Source organism: Gallus gallus, chromosome 4 (genome assembly GCF_016699485.2).
Source record: "Gallus gallus isolate bGalGal1 chromosome 4, bGalGal1.mat.broiler.GRCg7b, whole genome shotgun sequence".
Lineage (NCBI taxonomy): Eukaryota > Metazoa > Chordata > Aves > Galliformes > Phasianidae > Gallus > Gallus gallus.
The window spans coordinates 73,634,821-73,653,260 of record NC_052535.1 but is presented as its reverse complement, the minus strand read 5'-3'; the positions used below and the strand labels follow the sequence as shown (position 1 = coordinate 73,653,260).

Here is an 18,440-nt window from a genome sequence, read left to right as displayed (position 1 = left end):
CCCTCCTAAACAACTGCATTACCCAGCTGAGAGGAAGTCCTTGAAATGATGTTTTTTTAATCTCACTTTCTCCAATGGTCCTGTTTTGTTGGCAGTCTTTAACTCCAATGCAAAGTCCCTTACTGTGTGACTTCTTGCTTGTCAATCTTTCTTTACTTAGCCCTGCAATTGTACATTTCTTGGTCTTTTTGTTTTCTTCCAAGGGTTTTCTAATCCTTAAAACTCCAGGTTTACATCCACAGGCAAGATAGAGAAAGTTTATTTTCCTGTGATGAAGACACTGCATGAATTTGATTGGAGAAGAGCTAACTGTTTTTAATGAGCCTCTAATTCAGACCCAGTATTCTGCCTCCTGAGCCAAAGGAGTAGGTAGACGGAGTATCTTAAACAATGGCATTAACATACAGTGAGACCACGGACCTGAATAGAATTCCTAAATGGTGCATAGACAAATTCCCAATCGAACATAGCATTATTAATCTGAATGGTCATTCAGAAATGTGAACTGTTCTGCAGTCCTAGGCCACCAATTGTTTTCTCTCACTCAATTTTTGTTCATTGACAACAATGATGATTAATGATAGCCTGGCCAGTAGTGTATTTACACTCCAGAAAACAAAGTGCTACAACATTAAGCAAAGCAGAACAAAACAAAAACATGGACATATGGGTTGTTAAAATGGTATTTTATTCAACAATTCTGAAACTTTAACAAGAAGTGCATCCTCTGATTGTAATGGATAGTCAGATGGTTGAAACAATTAATCTGGGTTTCCTGTATAAAAATGAAAGAGCTTGGTGCAGCAGAAATCATTAGGATTTAAAATAAGTAGAACCCTCTCTGTTCCAGAATTCAAAGGATGAAGGAGTTTATCAATCTGCAAAAATAGCATGGCTTGTTAATACCTCTAAAGACAGTCATGAGCCCTCCCACTACCTTCTAAGCAAAAACATGCATTTTCCATTTAGTTTGAGACAAAGTTTCATGAGTTTCTGTTTTTCTGGTAACTTAAGATAACTCTTCTGGAACTCAATTTAATTTTGACATCCTATTCATCTTCCTGCTTATTTCCCATCACTGACCCCGATCTTATTAAAAAAACTCTGAGAATGTCAGCAACTGCAGTGTTTCTTTTTTATTTTTGACAAGTTACTCCAGAATGTGTCTAATGCTTTAAAATTGTCATTGATTGAAAACAGCAATTCTAAATGAGCGATTGAAAACTAATTTCCCTCTATTTTTTATTTCTGTTTCTCCCCAGCACTCCTGGGCTGATATCAAGTTGGACAGACCAATGGCCATTAAGAACACATCTTTTATCCTAATGCTCGATTCGGCTTCACTGGAGGTTACTTTTACAACACACTGGGGCAACTGGGACAACTGGAAAGACTGAGCATTGCTCTTGTTCTACTGAATAAGGGCATCATACACAAACATACGACTGCACTTTGTGTGTGTCTGCATGTCTTGCATATAACATATGATATCAAGGCTAGTGAGGAGCGTCATGGCAGGGGCAGATGGCTAGAGGTATCTTAGACAGTGCTATTTCCTGTAGTAAAGTCTTCCACATTCTACTGATCTGCACTTTGAACTGGTCCTGTACACACTCCTGTTAGTAATTATGGATGTTTTCTTTTTTTCCGTAGATCAATCAGGCCTACTTTCTGAACACGTGTAAAATTTGGCATCTACCCCATGAGCTTCCTGTGACAATTAAGTGTGGGGTTTAACTATTCATAGCACACTGAAATTCCTCTTCTCTTTGAGTTTGAGACATCTGAGTTAGATTTGATGTCATTCTGATATTGTGAGACTCAGTGAACAATAATTTTCTGTTTCTTCTTTCTGCTCATGTTTTCATCATATTCATTACATTTGTCTCTCAGTTTTGTTTTTCCAAGCTGAAGTGCTCCTCTGCAGTCATTTTTCCTACATAAACTGGTACTATGATCATCTTTCCAACCTTTTTCAGTGCTCCAAAGTACTTTTCAAAACCAAAGAGATAGAACTGCATATATTGAAGTTCTGGTCACAATAGGTTTAAATAATGATATAATGAAGTTTGCCGCTGCTATTTTCTTCATAGTGTTTCCTACCATTCATCTTATTTGCTTGACCAGTACAGAGCTTTGAGCAAACATTATGAATATAGTATGTAGATTTCTTTTCCAAACACATGTCAAACTGTATTTATCAACTTCAAATATATCTGCCTCTTTATTGCTCAGTAGCTTGGCTTTGCAGAATCCTTTGGCAACAGCCTGCAGTTGTTTTGGGCTTCTTTGAACTGAACAGCTTATTATCTTCAGCAAATTCAAGAAAATGTTCTAGATCTTTTGTGCATCTCCAGTGCTTCATAAACCCTAGGAATTTTCCCATTTTTTCCAGATTCCCTGGTGAATTCCCCTTGTTTCTTATTTTTCTTTGTTTCTTAGTCTCGGGAAGGACATATGAAAGTCCTGTCCATGTAAGGATGGTATTAGGAACGTCAACGCCCATCTGGAGTCAATGATTACAATGGACATGAGGAGCAAAAAGAAGAGCTCCTGTTGCAGTTAAAGAAGGAAAAAAAAAGAGTTCATGTTTGTAGTTAAAATAGTAAAAGGTTAAATCATAAAAAATGACATTTTCTTTTTTGAAATATTCGCTTTTAATTTTCATTTTCTGAAATTCTTTGGATTCTATTGTTCAAGCCAGGTTTCTTAATATAGGTACATCACAGACACTGCCAGACTAGATTACTGATACCAAATTTTGAACCTGATCATTCAGTAGTAAAGAGATGCTCTTCTCCTCTGGGACTCCAGGCTGTCTTCTCCATTAAGCAATCATTCATTACACCAAAAAAACTTAACCATCGCATCATATTGTGTCTGTGACATTTTAATTTACATTCTAATTTACAATTCAAGTATCCTATTTTAATAGACTTGTTGATCTTACTGTGTATCACCATGAGGCACTGGAACCAATCTGAGCGGATGGCTGACAGCAACAGACAACTGTCATCTTCATACATAGCTATAGAATTACCACCTGCATAAAACCCATAGTATCTGCTGATACGTTCATATCATTAATAAAATTTAATACTCAGAACACTGTTACATGTTGCACCAATACTTCCCTTCCATGAAATGCTTTACCTTCCCAGAGTTTGTCCTTTAGTACTATACGTTCTGGCTGATCATCTTTCTTCCAGCAAGTCTGTGATATGACAACTCGTTTATACCCAAATACACCTATCTGACCTATTTTCCTAACATATTTTTTAGACTTCTAGAATTTCTAAAGCAGTACCAGTACTTAATCCAGTTGCCACTTTTCTGAGTTCTGTTTAAAAAGGAACTAATATGCTCACTCTGACATACTTGAAGTTGTGTCAGGTTCTAATCTCTTCTATCTTTCAGAATACAGCATCCCTATGATTTCAGCTGGAGGGATATATCATCCTGAAACTTACGTTCAACAGATTTCAGCATTCTTTTAATCTTTATTTTAAAAACTCTCCTGTAATGTTCTTTTTTTTTTTTTTCTGTTTCAATTTTTCTTTTTTAATAAAGTCATTATTGCTTCTAAAATTCCAGTTATTTGGTAGATATATGCAGAATGACAGTATCACTTACCAAAGGTGAGCCCATATGCTGTTGTGGTTCCCAATTAGAAAATAAGCACCAGCTGACTTGGAAACACAGCTGCAGAGGAGTAGCCACGTACTCTCTGCTCTCCTTCTTGCAAAGAGTCGTATGCTCCAAAAGGGGGCTGTGGAAAAGAGAAATTCAAAATGATGGAGACAGAGAAAACAACAACAGAAAACAAACAGGCTATATTTACTGGTAAACTTCAAACAAATTCCTTGTAGCTTTTAAATAGTCAAAACCTTTCAAACTGAGTCTTCTCTTAGATATTTGACTTTTTTGGGAGGGAAAGTCTTTCATCTGAAATGATGGGAGAAATGTGAGCTGTAATATTACAGCTTTCTGGTGTTTTGCCTCACTGAAACCCAACTGAAAAAAAGACATGAGTTTATATAATTCCTGAACTTCAATAAAGGTTTGATTCTATTTTACTTCTTACAGTGTGCAAGAAATGCTTTTGTCTGGACTGTTTTTCTATTCCAGATATCCACTTTTGAACAGAATATTTCAGATCTGCATGAATTCCTCCATTCTCTTCATAATTTGTACAGACTTTTCTCATGGTATTAGGCAACAAATGCAAAAGCATCAGATAGAAGATCTTATTAGGAGCTAAACTTTAATCATTTGTAAATAGTTAACTGCAGAGCTGTGTGTGTTATTTTGACAGATGCATGCACTATGTCTCAAAGCCACTCTTACTTTAAAATTAGCAACATAAATCCATTTATCTGCATACTTCTCACATTATTTAAATCTTAATACAATACTCAGATGCATTCTGTGAAGTTGGTCCACGCTGCAGGTAAGGTTTATTACTACAGACACAGACATAGCCTATCTATCTTCCAGCCAGGGAAGCTTCAGTGGAAAATACATGTTCAGGGGTTCAAGAAAACAGAATCTGAGGATGTATTTTGGCAGTAAGCTGGCATTGACACAGCTAGACTGCAGCCGACTGCTAGACAGACTCATCTTAGTGTCAGTGCAGATAAGCACTAAGAAATGAATGGGGAAAAAAAAGAGGAGTAAGAAATATTAGCTTGTGTGGCAGTGCTTAATCTATTTTTTCCTTTTCTTGTCTTTTATTATTTTTTTCATTGGAAAGGCATTGATTTTCAGAAGGAGCCAAGGACTGGCTGGCAGTCCACTAATGATATCTTTCAACAAGCACTGACAGAAATGACTCGTGTGGACCACTGGCTAAATAATGTGCTAATGGCTTGCTCACTGAATCAGGAATCAGCCCAAGGCCCAGTTCTTCATCTTTAGCCAATGCTTCCCATTCTTCACGTCTGTATCATCTCCAAAGCTCATAGAGGCATCTTTTCCAGCTCTTTTCTTTCCTCATTTTCCTATTGGAATGAAAGAATCAGCCCTTTCATTTTGGGTAGAAGGTTCCTGTGTCCTTGGAGCAACACACTGCACCAGAAGCTTCCTCTGTAATGCCACAAGATACTGAAAGAAAACTATTCTGAAAGACAAATGCACCACTAGATAGGAGAAAGAAGGGGCTGTGAGGAGACATTACCTGAAATAAATTATGTTGTATCAAGGAGCATTAAGGGGAGAAGGAGAAAAAGGAACAAGATGCCTCCTCAGCTATCATGTATGAGCCACTCCAAGGATTCAGTGCTTGGACATTTAAACATTTTGGACATTAAACATGTTAAGAGATTGGTCCTCTGAATGGTTGTTTGGTTTTGTTTTTTTTTTAATCTTTTTTTTTTTTTTTTTTTTTTTTTTAGGCTAAGCCTTGTGTTATTGCAACCAGAAGAGTTCTATCAAACGAAGACAGCTGAGAGCACACTTAGGACAGAATAGGAATACCAGCGAGCTCAAAGGAAATAATACACTTGAATATTTCTTTCATATATATATATTCACATGTGGCCAAATAGAATGATATTTTACACAGATAAATTCTTTCTTCAGCCAATGCCTTAATAAACCTGAGCCACGTGACTCTTGTATTTCTTCCCAAGCTTGTTATATACCATACTGTCAGTTGAAATGTTAACATCAAGGACTTTAAAGGTGGATGGATGGCCAAGGCAGGGACCTCTCTAAGAATTAGTGACCTTTCCTTCAAACCCTCTCTTTTCCAGTATGACCTAGAGCACAAATAAGAGCATAACTCTGCTTTGTGCAAGAAAATTTTGAGAATCAGATCAAAAGCAAGAGTTACACCATTTGGAAGCTGCTCTATAGCCAGTGGCTATATAACCAGATACAAGGCTAAAATCTATGGATGGGAAAGCGTAACGGTCAACAGAAAAATTCCTTAAAGGTCAGCTGAAATGCTGTGATGTGAAGTGGACTTGTGACAGAAGATACTTGCTCTAATTTATCCCTAAATGTTCTATTCTAAGCCCATGAGGTCTCCTAGGTCATGAGTCGTGGCTTCTCCTTTGGCAGGAGGGAGGAGAAAAGATAAAAGTAATGCCTGAAATACATTAAAGGAACTATTAAAAACATGTTTATGAACTATCATAAATAATTATTATTCTGAGTGTTGGGAGTAAACACCTAAAAAAGGACACTAAGCCTGCCATTATAGGACATACTTCTCCTCTGAAGCTTTACCATTGGACTCCTGCCTAGCACCATGACATTACTCAATTATTTACACCAGAGTGAGAGTGCAACTTTATACTTTAAAATCATCCTCCCTACAGGGACTATTTCTTTTCTGTTACCTCCATAATAAAGCAGATTGGTATGTCCATTTGTGTATGTATCATGGGTGATCTGTTTATCAAGAAATGAAAGCACATTTCCTTCCAATTCCTGTTTTCCCTGTGATTGATATTAATTAGGTTTTCTGCAAAGCATGGCTTATCTTGAACTGAACCCAAAGCGAATGAATATGTTTCTGTGCAGTAAGATTTTCTTTTCTTGAAATGAAGAATGGGATGAAGATGCTTATCTGAGATCAAACAGGCTTCAGGTAGAGTTTACATCAGCAGTACTTTGAAATTCATTGTCACAGTATAGTTGGTATCAATAAGGAATGAGAATGGTATACCTTGTATTGTGACTGCATTTATTAACTTCTTTCCAGCAGCAAAAAAGGAGAGCTGCAGCGTACCTCCAGTTGCAGTCTTTTTTTCCTAAGATGAAAGAGGCAAGTATAGTTCATAATGAAAATTAATAGAATCCCCAGGAAGAGCTAAAACAGCCACTGTCAAAAATAAAAGCTTACCAATTTCCTCTGAGGTCTAATGTCAGCACACCAAGTTGGACATAAGTTTGCAGGGCGAGGCCTGATGGCTTTCTCCAGCCACTCACCATGCCCATGTGCCACTGTGCAGTGCCACACGGGGATGTATGGCCACCTGGAGCTCAGCATCCCCCTGTGTTCAGCACGCAGCCTTGCCCACTGCCAGACTGCTGCAATCTGCAGAGCACCACATGAACAGTCTTCCAGTGCTTGACAGAGCCTGTTTATGCCTAATAATATAGCAAAGATATGTGCTGATACCTACATTTTAGGAAGGCTCTAGGTGTGGATGCTAAATCTCTCTTTTCCATGGTACTAGCCAATATCCTCTGCTGCTGTATTGTGAAAGAGATCCAGTGACTCAGTTTAATTCTGTCTTTACACCACACTGATGTAGGCTCATTTTTTCCTTTAGCTTTCCTATAATCCCCTGCTTAGCGGCTCTGCAGCTCCGTCACCCCTCGCTGAGCTCTCTGCAGCTCATGCAGCCCATCCAGCCCTCATCCTCTCCTCCTCTTGCTACCGTGCAAACCTTGATATTCTCAAATCGCCTCTCTGCTACAGCTTCGCCACTAAGGCACTCATTCCACTGTCAAAATAGTTTACACTACTCTGTTTTGTACGAGTGCAGCTTATCCCATAGTGACACGTTTAAATCCCAGGACAGCTAAAGCCTTCAATACTGTGGCCATGTATGACATGTAACTAGATAGATGCATTACCCAGCAAGCGTTTCTCCTGCTCCAGAACTCAGAGTGAAAAGCTTTTGCCAGCTCCCAGCATCATTTCTTTTCTTCTTCTCCATCTTTTTTTCTTTCTCTTTTCAGCAGCGTCCATTTGTTCCCTGCACCAGGATTTTTGCCATCACTCTGCCAGTTATAGTAGTTACTAGCTCCTTAATAAAAGAGAATTGCTGAGAATTAGGGCTGCCATCTGGCTTTTATTATGAGAGAATGATGCATTTCCTATCCCTTATTTTTCTTGCGCTAGAGAAACGCTGAAATAAAAAAACAATATGGTGGTGGCTCTTTTTTGTCACCGAGTCCCAGAAAGGGCCATCCCACTTTACAGCTGAAAGAAGTGATTTAGTCTCCGTGCTAAATCAGTCTTCAACTTCTAAGCAGAGACAGCCAATTGTGCCTAATTGTGTGTGGTAGTTCAACGATATGGACTACTGTTCATTGGGGATTGAGCTGCTCATTTCAGTTAGGACCACAAATTGAACTCAAACCAAGGTCCTTAAGAATAAAGCACGGTGTTTTATACATTAAGTCATTCCTCCTTTCTTACTTGGCCCGTGAAATGAATCAGGGAAAGATTATTTTCTGGGTAAATTGGTAGTAAAACCCTGATGCAGACAGTTCCACAATTTGATTGCAGCCTGACTTCCACTTATTGAATATCACATCAAGCAGTGGTTCAAGGGTTTCATATGACAGCCTTAAAATCCACAAAGTTTTTAAAGGTACTTACTACATTGTGATCAGGTCACAGATCTAAATGTCAGTATTGTATGCCCGATTTGCACATTTCAAAACGATTTAGTAATTTTTTCATTTTATCTGCATGCATGAAGTGATTTGGAATACAGAAACAATTTGGAATCATATTTAGTTTGTAACAGTTCAATTAACTTAAGTGCTGAAACATGCTTCTTTCTTGGTAACTAGTTTAATTGGTTACTATTGCAAGAACACAGTTCAAAAGAATGCCTGAAGGGCCAGGGGCAAACTAGAGCCCACCCCAAAGAATCCATGCTCCTGCATAGGCATGTGTGAAAACAAGAAGAGGCAGCAACCTTTGCATCACGATATGGTGTATGACTGCCTTTGGAAGAAGGACACGTATCCTGAACGAGAAACAGACTGCACAACAACGGCTTTTCTTTGGCTAGTGTAACCTCCAGTTCCCTTTGACTAATTTTATTACTGCTCAAGAAGCAGGAATGGTAGAGCACAAGGTTAGAAAATCTTAATGGTGCTTTATACATTTAAAGCTTGATCTGAACAGTAGGTGCAAAGATAAGGTAAAATAATATAGGAGTGATTTATAGGATGTTAACGCGTGACAATGGCAGAAGTGTCCGCCTAATTAATTTAAGGAAATACCTGCTTTTCTTTTGAAAGTGACTTTTAGTTTGGTTGAGACAGGTTTTTTATTTTTTTACACATTTTTACTTTGAGCTTAGTCTTAAAAATAAAAAGGACATGTCTTTTCAGAGATAGTTTTAAATAAATATCATTTAATAAATGATAAATTATCATGAACCTTAATTCTGTTCTGTCACAGATGAATGAGGAAAAAATTTGCATGGATTTTTGCACCTCTATATGACCGGAAAGGAATATCTGGAAGATTGGTGAGATTTTTTTCACTTTATTTAGCTTCCTTTCACAATCTTCATCATAGCACAGTGAGCTGGAGAGGACATGGTGCTGTAGTTACATATTCAGAACATTCTAGGCCGCAAATGCTTTTGCTGCAATACTGCAGCTGCAGCTTGGTCTGAACACTGCTGAATGCTGAAGGTAGGAGGAAGAAGCCAGGACATTCCTCTCTGAAACACGGGGAAGGAAACCTGAGGAGATTAACACTTTCACTGGCTCTCTGCTTATTGAAACTAAACTTCCTCTGCTTCCTTAGGAAGGAACAAACTATTAAGCATAATTTATTCAGCATGTAGAAAACTTGTACAAATATTTACGAAATAAATGAGCAAGAGTTCACCTCGGGTAATGACAAACATCCCTACTGTTAGAGACTGAAGTGTGGCACCCAAAGAGCAGGTCTCATTGCGCCTAATCTAATCCACTCACATTCTAGGTCTTTAGGTTTTGTGTTTCCTACATAGTTAATGAAGAGAAATTGGCCCCTCAAATGGCAACCACTCCCTCTTGATGACTGCAAAAGCTCCGTGGGGCAAGGAGGTTGGGAAGCAGTGCAAGAAGTCCACAGACCAGGGGCAAGTCAAGGTGCTCAGCCTGGGCAGGTAAGGATAGGTAAAATGCAGCCACACCTCTGGACGCATTTACCTGTTCTTTCCTTCAAACTCCCTGAAATACATCTGCATAAATAAGGAAACAATAATGTGATTATCATCAAAAGTTTTGTATACCCCAGGCTTTCAGATAGTATTTTAACAGTTGACAGTTACGTAAAGGTAAAAAGATTTGATTTGTAATAATAAAAGAAAGATAGGAAGTAAACTCAGATTTCTATAAAATTAGTGTGAAAAAACAGGATTATATAAAATATATTCTTTATTCACTATTGAGGCTAATAAATTACAGTTCCTTAATTCTAGAAACTGAATGAAGCAACTTCATTTTGAATAACCATTAACCACAGGTGCTTTTACAGAGTTATCTGAAATAGCAGACACATAACTTTAAATATTGCTTTAAAAACAATTTGACTTTGCACCAATTAAGAATGGTTTAGTGGATCCCCTGTCCTTGGAGACACTCAAGGTCAAGCTAGATGGGGCTCTGAGTACCCTGATGTAGCTGTTCATTGCAGGGGAGTTGGACGAACTGACACTTCAGGGTCCCTTCCAATTCGAATGGTTTTATGATTCTATGAAGAAAAACATTTCATTGAGATCAAAGTTGATTTTCAGTTTCCTTCCTCCATATTTTCATTTTCTTTCTTTATTTTTCTTTTTTTTTTTACCAAAAGCAACTGAAAAATCGTTGTGATTTTTTTTAATGAAAAAAACATCCATTTTTTCACCAAAAGACAGACTCGAGAAACCAGTTGATGGACTGCTTTTAGCCATCCGTTTTGATCAGGAGAGTTAGAGAAGCCAGGCTTCTCATGGGCAGACCCTCACAGAACTGACAGCACAGATACACCCAAACGCACAAGCTCAGTGCAAATTTTTATCCGTCAGAGCATCGGTTCAGTTCCTGGCTTAAGGCACGAAATGAATCCAGGAGTCTGAGGCAGAAGCAATGCTCTGAGTTTATGAGATTGTAAAATCTTCTGCACATTTTTCAGGAGAAAGAACCACGCCTGCTCAATCAAGAGACTGCTTTATGAGATGGGTAAAAAGAGAAGAATAAAGTGAGCTGTGCATGAGATCTTAGGGCACAGAAGAAGCAGATGAGCATCACAGAAATAGGAAAACCAAGGAGAAAGTGAGGGAGAAACAAGCAGAGGGAACACTGCAGAGATTTTCAACCCATGGTCTGGAAACCCCTCAGATTACTTTCAAAGGATCTACGAAGGACAATTAAAAAGAATAAGTGTACTTGCACTGTTTTAACTTCAATGACAGAGGTGTCCACACCTCCACTGGAGGGGAGGGACATAGGGACTGAGAGTTCACAAAAACTGGGAAAGCTGTTTGTAGTCAACTGCACTTTCAACAGCCTGCTTTCCCCTTAACCCAACCCTAGTTTTGATTATGTTCCTCAGCCTAATATTTGGCCCTTTTTTTGCTTATGTAAATGAGGATGTTTATTGCAAATTAGCATTACTGAAAAACAATTGTCATCCAAATTAGCATTCTGCCTCTCATTTTACACCAAACCGGCTGGGCTTTTTTAGATAAACCCTGAATCAACTTAGCTGCAGCGTTTATGACTAAATGGCTTCATTTTTTGGCAAAGTCGCCCTCGTTTCCAATTGCATAATGCCAGTAGCAATTCATATCTACCAGCCCATCCTTAAGGGTCAGCTGGGGCTGTTCCTGGGAAAGCTATTGGGCAGCTCCTTCCAGAATATGTTCTTAAAATGCTTTCAGTCAACAGATATATAAACACAGATACACATACATGTGAATGCTTGTATAAACACATGCATATATATACCCCACTGGTCTATTCCATCAGACAACAGTAGTTTTATTTTTAATTACTCTGTTAATTGCCTTCATTTGTATATCCACATTTTATCTACATACTGCTGAAAGCAATCACAGTGTAACAACGAGAAGTACAAAGAGAGGGAAAGGAAAATAATAGGTGCCAATGAAAGGATGCAAAATATTAATCCACTGGAGGGTTTTAATTTCCGATATACAGCTGAATGGATTGGCTGGAGGCTCTGCTCTGCCCCATTACAATTGCTACAAAGTTCAATCAGGAGACAGGAAAAGCCCTTTGTTACACATGCCCTAGGAAAACAGGTAAAACAAATATGTATTTTGGTATTTCAAAGTAATACGATGTAAATGAGGATAATCTAACACTGAAGACTTCTGATGAACACTTCATCCTCAAAGAGCACTTAACACACAAAAGAACACCTCTCTTGCAAAGTTACCAGAAGCCTGAAGAAAGAATAAGAGCATTTGCAAAGACTTTGTAGTGTCACCAGACAGGTCTAAAACACATAGACTGTAAAGCATGAACGTCTTTGGAGCTCGTCTTTGGGATCTCAGATAAAGCACTTTCCCAGAGCCTGTTTTTCCAGTGATTTCATCAAGGAGGTGATTTCATCAAAAGCTAAAGGATAGCTAGTGCAATGCTGAAGTGATAAAAACACAAGGCAGAGATTGTAAAGCCATTGAAGGGTGCAGTAGGGGTATCTCTGAATCTTTAAATACTTTTTTCCTCAATAACAGGCATTCAGTAGCACTGGACAATTATTTCCCTTTACAGATCTGAATAGAAAGATTTGTTAAATGGGAGAGGAAGATAGATCTTATTAAATAAATAGGATCGTGCCACACATAAAGCCAGATATGATCAAAAGAAATGATGTTTCCTACTTACTCCTCAATAGCCACAGCAGTAGCACTCAAAAATAAAGCAAGACTATTTAATGCTGGGCCTGTATGAGACACACAACAGAGCACAGACTTTATGGCCACTGCATGGGCATTCTGGGTGCTCCTGCAGAAGCCAAAGTGCTCCACCATTTCCTGCAAAGCTGTGGTGACTGGAGACGATCTGGGAAAGCTGCACTGAGACACCACCTGGCGCTGTTGTGCCTGACAAACAGTTTTGGTTTAGAGATTCTTCTGGTAAGTACCAATGAAAAGTGCTGCAACAAATAAACAAATCATAATAAATAACAAAAATTAAATATAGGAGCTGGAACAAATCCTTACATTGCCATCACTGTGACTGGAATGTGTTGAAAGAGACGGTTTCTTGGTTTATGACCAGGGATTGGAAATGACATATAAAATACTGCAGCCAAGCACAAATTTAATCACAGAATGAACATATGGAAACAGGAAAAAAAGTAACAAACCTCTGCTCAGGTAATCCCTGTTCAGTTGCCAGATATGGTCCTGAAAAAATGAAGGAAGGAGTTAATAGGAATTCATTAGCTAAAAATATTTATTGCCATTTCTCCTATTATGGAGTAGTCGATATATCTCCCAGATTTAACAAAGAGTCAGTTTCCTTCCAGTCCAAGTGCTCCCTGTCTGTACCGGCACACTGCCAGGCCTGGGGGGCTCTAGAACCCTGGGGTTGTTCCCACACTGTGCTTTGGGGAGGAGCCAAGGTGGACTGGAAGCATTTTGGTGCCTATAGTCTTGAGGACATCGGATACACAGAGCACCTGCAGAGCAACTTCAGTAGATACCACTTCAGGATGAGCAAAAAACAGTAATGCTGCTTTGCATCTTTTAACTGTTCATGAGCTTAGTGGGCTGAATTCAGAGCATTTGAGTTTGCTCATTACCAACAGCTTGTAGAGCACGCAAATGACATAAATAATAATTATATTATACATTTATAAATAACGGCTTAAGAAATAATTGTTTCTATTTTAAGCAGCCCTGAGTTCAGCTACCATGACTGCAAAAGTAAAGAAAGCAGGCTGAAATGATTAGAAATGCTGCAATTGCCATGAGTTAAGCAGGTACCGGGTATCTTCTGCTGCCATGAATGCCCATGAACATTGTCACATTGCAAAAGGCATTCTTTTGATTCCATCTGTGATGGAGAGCCAGGCAGGAAGGCTCACCCCAATAATGTCACCAAGGGTGCAAGAAGAACCAGGGTTTCTTGCTGGCCTGTAGGAAGTAATTCTTCTGGCAGGTGGATACAGTCTACACTGTTCTTCGAATGGCAAACTATAATTTGAGCTTATGTTTTATTTTATCATTTTCTGAATGACAAACCTCAGATGAGGAATCTGCATGCACATATATACATGTTTATTTGTTTGTTTGTCTATAAGGGTTATTGATATCTCTCTACATACTCACATATGAACATGCTTATCTGGTATATGTGCAGGCATGTGCTTTTGCTGGCTGAAGGATGGGCATACCAGCAGGTTACTAAAGATTAAGCATACCTTAAAAGGTTAAAGGTTGAACAAGTGCTGTGAAGGGAACTGAGGATCCGCGAGACTGTCTCTTGGACAGGAGGAATGGTTTCCTTGGTTCTGCTTGAACCTGTGTCACTAAAACCGAGCGATGAAAAGATTGCACCATGTTTCTCTCTGCATGCAAGAAATAAATAGTTCTAAGGGCCGGATACTGCCGTTGGCAGTATAAAGCAATAAAGGCAGACAGAACCAGGAGAAAGAAAAAACATTTCCTATTCATCCAAGTAGAGCCGCTCTAACAAGACATGACAATCCACTTTCCCACATTCAGAGGTACTGGAATTGACAATAGTTCTGTAGCGAAGGACATAAACTCTGGAACTGACCATACGTTCTTTTCACTGTGTTCTCATTAGCATCAAAAGCTGTGACTGATCCTTCTGACCACTGGCCACTAACCAGCACAAAACCAGATGGATTTCCATGTTCTCTATTATTTTGTACGTTGCACATATCTTTATATTATTGCCTTCTCTAGTCAAATCTAGTGTTTTTGGGTTTTTTTCTGCCTGTAGCACTTTGGAGCACTGAATGTCTCCATTTCATGTCATGCAGAGCTGTCCAAATCATGATGCAGCACAAAAAAAAACCTCAATCCCTAAATCTAAATAAGAATAATGAAATCTCATAATTAACATTTCTGTCAGAGACTGAGAATGGCGTCTATGTGTTAGATGCAATAAACACAAATACATCAGAATAATCTCCAGTCTCGTATTAAGATGCGAATCGTCTATTTATTACTTTGAGTATAAATGTTCCATTGCTATTTGCACAATGATTAAGAGTAGTTTTCGGAAAATAAATCTGTTTCTTAATAGTGCAAAGAATGAGAAGGATAGAGAATAAATGGGAGTTTAAGGGGATGCTAAAGTTCTCCCATGAGCTTGGATGAGATTTATGTGCAATGTGAATAAAAAATGTATGACAGCACAGGATTCACTTTGTTGTTGGTTCCTATTCCATTTGTCTAGCCTAACTGTATTCTTTGCCTCTCAGACATGTACTGAGTCTGGCATTGTTGAGCAAGCAAGGGAATAAACTGCCAGTCAGCAGCTATTCGTGGCAGCTTAACCTCATCCGATCTCATCAAACCCAACACTGTAGAACAAGACCAGTGCCATGAGACTCAGAGTAGAAGCATAAATAGCTACCTGCAATGCTTCTTCTGCTAGGAAGTGGTATTCTAGGAGGCTCACTATGGAATTGTCTTATTATTGCTATGCCTTTCCCATTGTTGAATTAACACATAGGTTCTTTAGTTACATATCAGCTTTCAAGCAGTGTCAACAGCTTAGTAACAGTGCAAGCAAGAGCTGATGGGATTGTGATATATGCCAGATAAGCCTCCCCGTGCAGCTTCAGAGCTATGAGGCATCGTGCTCAATGCTTCGTGACCGTTCCCTGTCCACTTCCATTAGGGCTTCCAGAAAAATCTCACTACTGCTGCCTTGCTGAAAATATGCGAAGGTCCAAATCTCAGCCTACTGACACCTCATTAGTTAGATGGACAACTTCTGGATGGCTGGGAGATATAGTACCAAAAATACTGAGCCATCAAAATGGAGGATTCCACTGCTGCTGGTTTTCTGCCTCATTTCCAGAGGGCCTCCTCTCCACATTGACTCTATCACGTGTCTGTCTTCCTCCCGCTCCCCTTCCCTAGGAATTTTGGATCACGTTGGCCCACTTCAGCTAAACATGAAAGAGGGGCAGAAGCTGTCAGCACGCTGCAGCCAAACACACTCCTTTTTATCTCATGAGAACAGGGAAGGGACAGAGGCAGAGACACTCTCTGTTACTGCTGCTGTGGAGTGGAAGGCTGCAGAGCCGCCTCAGCGAGAATATTACAAATCAGAGGAGCCACATGGGAGAGTGCTGCAGTAAATCAGCTCGGGTATGATCTACTGTTCAAGGAACTATTTGTGGAAGAAAAATTATATTTGTTAGCTGCAGAATTATGCCAGCTGTTGACTCAGCCATTAGGCTGGTGGCATTCCCTGGCAGTGCTGTGCCTCCTTCTCTCTATCTGCCCTCCCACTGTGGTGCTCCCCGCTGCACCAGGCCCCTGGCACTGCACAGAGCGTCCCACGGTTGCTGTATGCTCACTGAATATGCACATAGCACTCTGTTGTGGGTTGCATAACTGCTATGTGTCAGAGGGCACATCTGACCAAAACGTTTTGTCCTTAAGGCGACAATGAACTAAATGAACAGTTGAATATAAGAGGCCAAGGAGTTTCCAGACTCTGAGACATGTAACAATATCATAGGACAGTCCAAAATGAGGTTCTCAAACCATACGCATCCTTACCTGTTGAATGCAGCTCCTGTACCCAAAACTTTTTATCTGCCCAAATCATCACAGGGCTTTCATGGGGACAATCCAGGTCATGGCACAAGGAAAGACGACAACACAGGCTGCAGCAGCCAGCTTTGCCAGGCTGTTGCGAAACACGGAGACTCGTCCAGCCCTTTCCTGTCCTCTGCATAGCAAGAGAAGGCCCATCACCTCCCCAGCCCCAGGACGCATCTCCAGCAGTTCGAATTTCAGCAACCCAGAGGTCCAAGAGCTCAGTTATCAGGGGCTCAGTGGCACATAAGTGTACGGTAGCACACAGATCCTGCCCATGTAGGGCTAGGCATTGCTGTTCTGCCATCAGTGCTGCCAGCAGTGGTCCCACCAGCACTGAGATAGTCTTGACCAAGTCTTGCAGGAGCAAAGAATAACTAGATCTTTTCCCTGAGGTTCAGAAAAGTTCTAGAATGGTACTGCTAAATGCCCTTCTTCCTTTGACCACACAGTGAAGTACAGCATGCCCTGGGAACTGGATTCCCTGCTCACCCTCCCAGGTCAGCCAGGTATACACATGCAGGTATTGTCACTGTGTCCTGCAGTCAGACTCACCTCACAGCAAGGAGACGCCTCCCAGCTTCCCAAAAAAGGATCTGGACGCACTTCAGCAAAGTATGCCACTCACACAGCCATCACACAGTGGGAGCCGAGTCCCTCCTGGAGCCTTCCAGCAGTCTGCAATGGGCAATGCTGCACAGCCATTCATTCAAAATGTCAGCATTGCAGAAGGAACAGTGGCAGCACTGCAGCAATGCAGTGACGTTTTGTACCCTCTGGCAAACTCGATACATAAATAAATGAGTTTCTATCTAAATTCCATTGTGTGCAGATTTGTACCAAAGAATTGTTGTGATGTGCATCATTATGTCTCATTATGTGATTGCAAGTAACCTTTTGTGTAGCAGACACAATCCACGTAACATGCTGTGTGACCAGTTTACAAAACCAGGCTCCTTCAGAAGGGCGAGTAATTAATCATTATTCAGCAGTAGCACTCAGCACTCTACTTCTTGCTGGCAGGAGTGTATTACTGAGGGCATGCCTAGCTGCTACAATACATTATTCATGCAACAGAAAACTACAGTTGTCTGTGGCGTTGCTACAATAAATGGTTAAAAGAAAACAAAAAACAGTCTGTTAGTTTTCAAGCATGGGCCCGGTGTTGGGTATGTGTGTTTTTTTTTTAATTTACTGCCAACACATTGCATGAATAAGCATAGGCCTGAGTTACAAACGCTGTGGGAAAGAATTAGTGTAAGGCACCAATCTGCGTTTTTCATAATGCCAAAGTCAATAATCCGAGGACAGCGAAGGATCTCTCGAATGCCTTCCCTTGAAGGTATAGCGCAGTAACTTTATGGCCGTAATAATTTTATTACTTTATCAAGCACTAATTTAATAGAGAATGAAATGCACATTGTCAAAAATAAAGTGTAGCAAATATTTTATTTGATTAAGAGTCCTAACAGTAATTTGCGTATTGTGCTCGTTAGGACATGGATTTCTTCGTGCTTACTTTAGGCTTTCATTTACACCACATCTATCATGACGCAAATTAGGCCCATGTGATTATTTGCATTTGATCACTGTCAACTATTTACACAAAGTGGGGTTAATGCAAGAGGCTGACAAGGGTTGGAGTTCGATCTGATTTTGCAGAGGCTGGAATTGTACCCCAGCTTTCTGCTCAGCTGCCTTTATCATGGTGCTTTGCAGTTCCTCTCTACCTGCAAATACAGTAAGAAAAAAAGTCAATATAAGTGAATACCTCATCATAGAACCATAATATCATAGAATCACCAAGGTTGGAAAAGACCTCCAAGATCACCCAGTCCAACCGTCCACCTATCACCAACAGTTCTCACTAAACCATGTCTCTCAAGACATCTAAATGTTCTGTGTACACCTCCAGGGTTGGTG

At 39.9% G+C, this 18,440-nt stretch overlaps 1 long non-coding RNA gene across 1 annotated transcript; it reads right to left on the bottom strand.

Moving 5' to 3' along the window:
- Positions 1 to 666: 666 nt before the first annotated feature.
- LOC101750484 lies at positions 667 to 17,236 on the bottom strand. The gene is made up of 6 exons (XR_005859203.2): positions 17,073 to 17,236; positions 13,073 to 13,112; positions 7,591 to 7,763; positions 6,674 to 6,758; positions 3,634 to 3,769; positions 667 to 2,553 (listed from the first exon to the last, which is right to left on the bottom strand). It is a non-coding gene; the product is annotated as an uncharacterized LOC101750484 (long non-coding RNA).
- Positions 17,237 to 18,440: the final 1,204 nt, after the last annotated feature.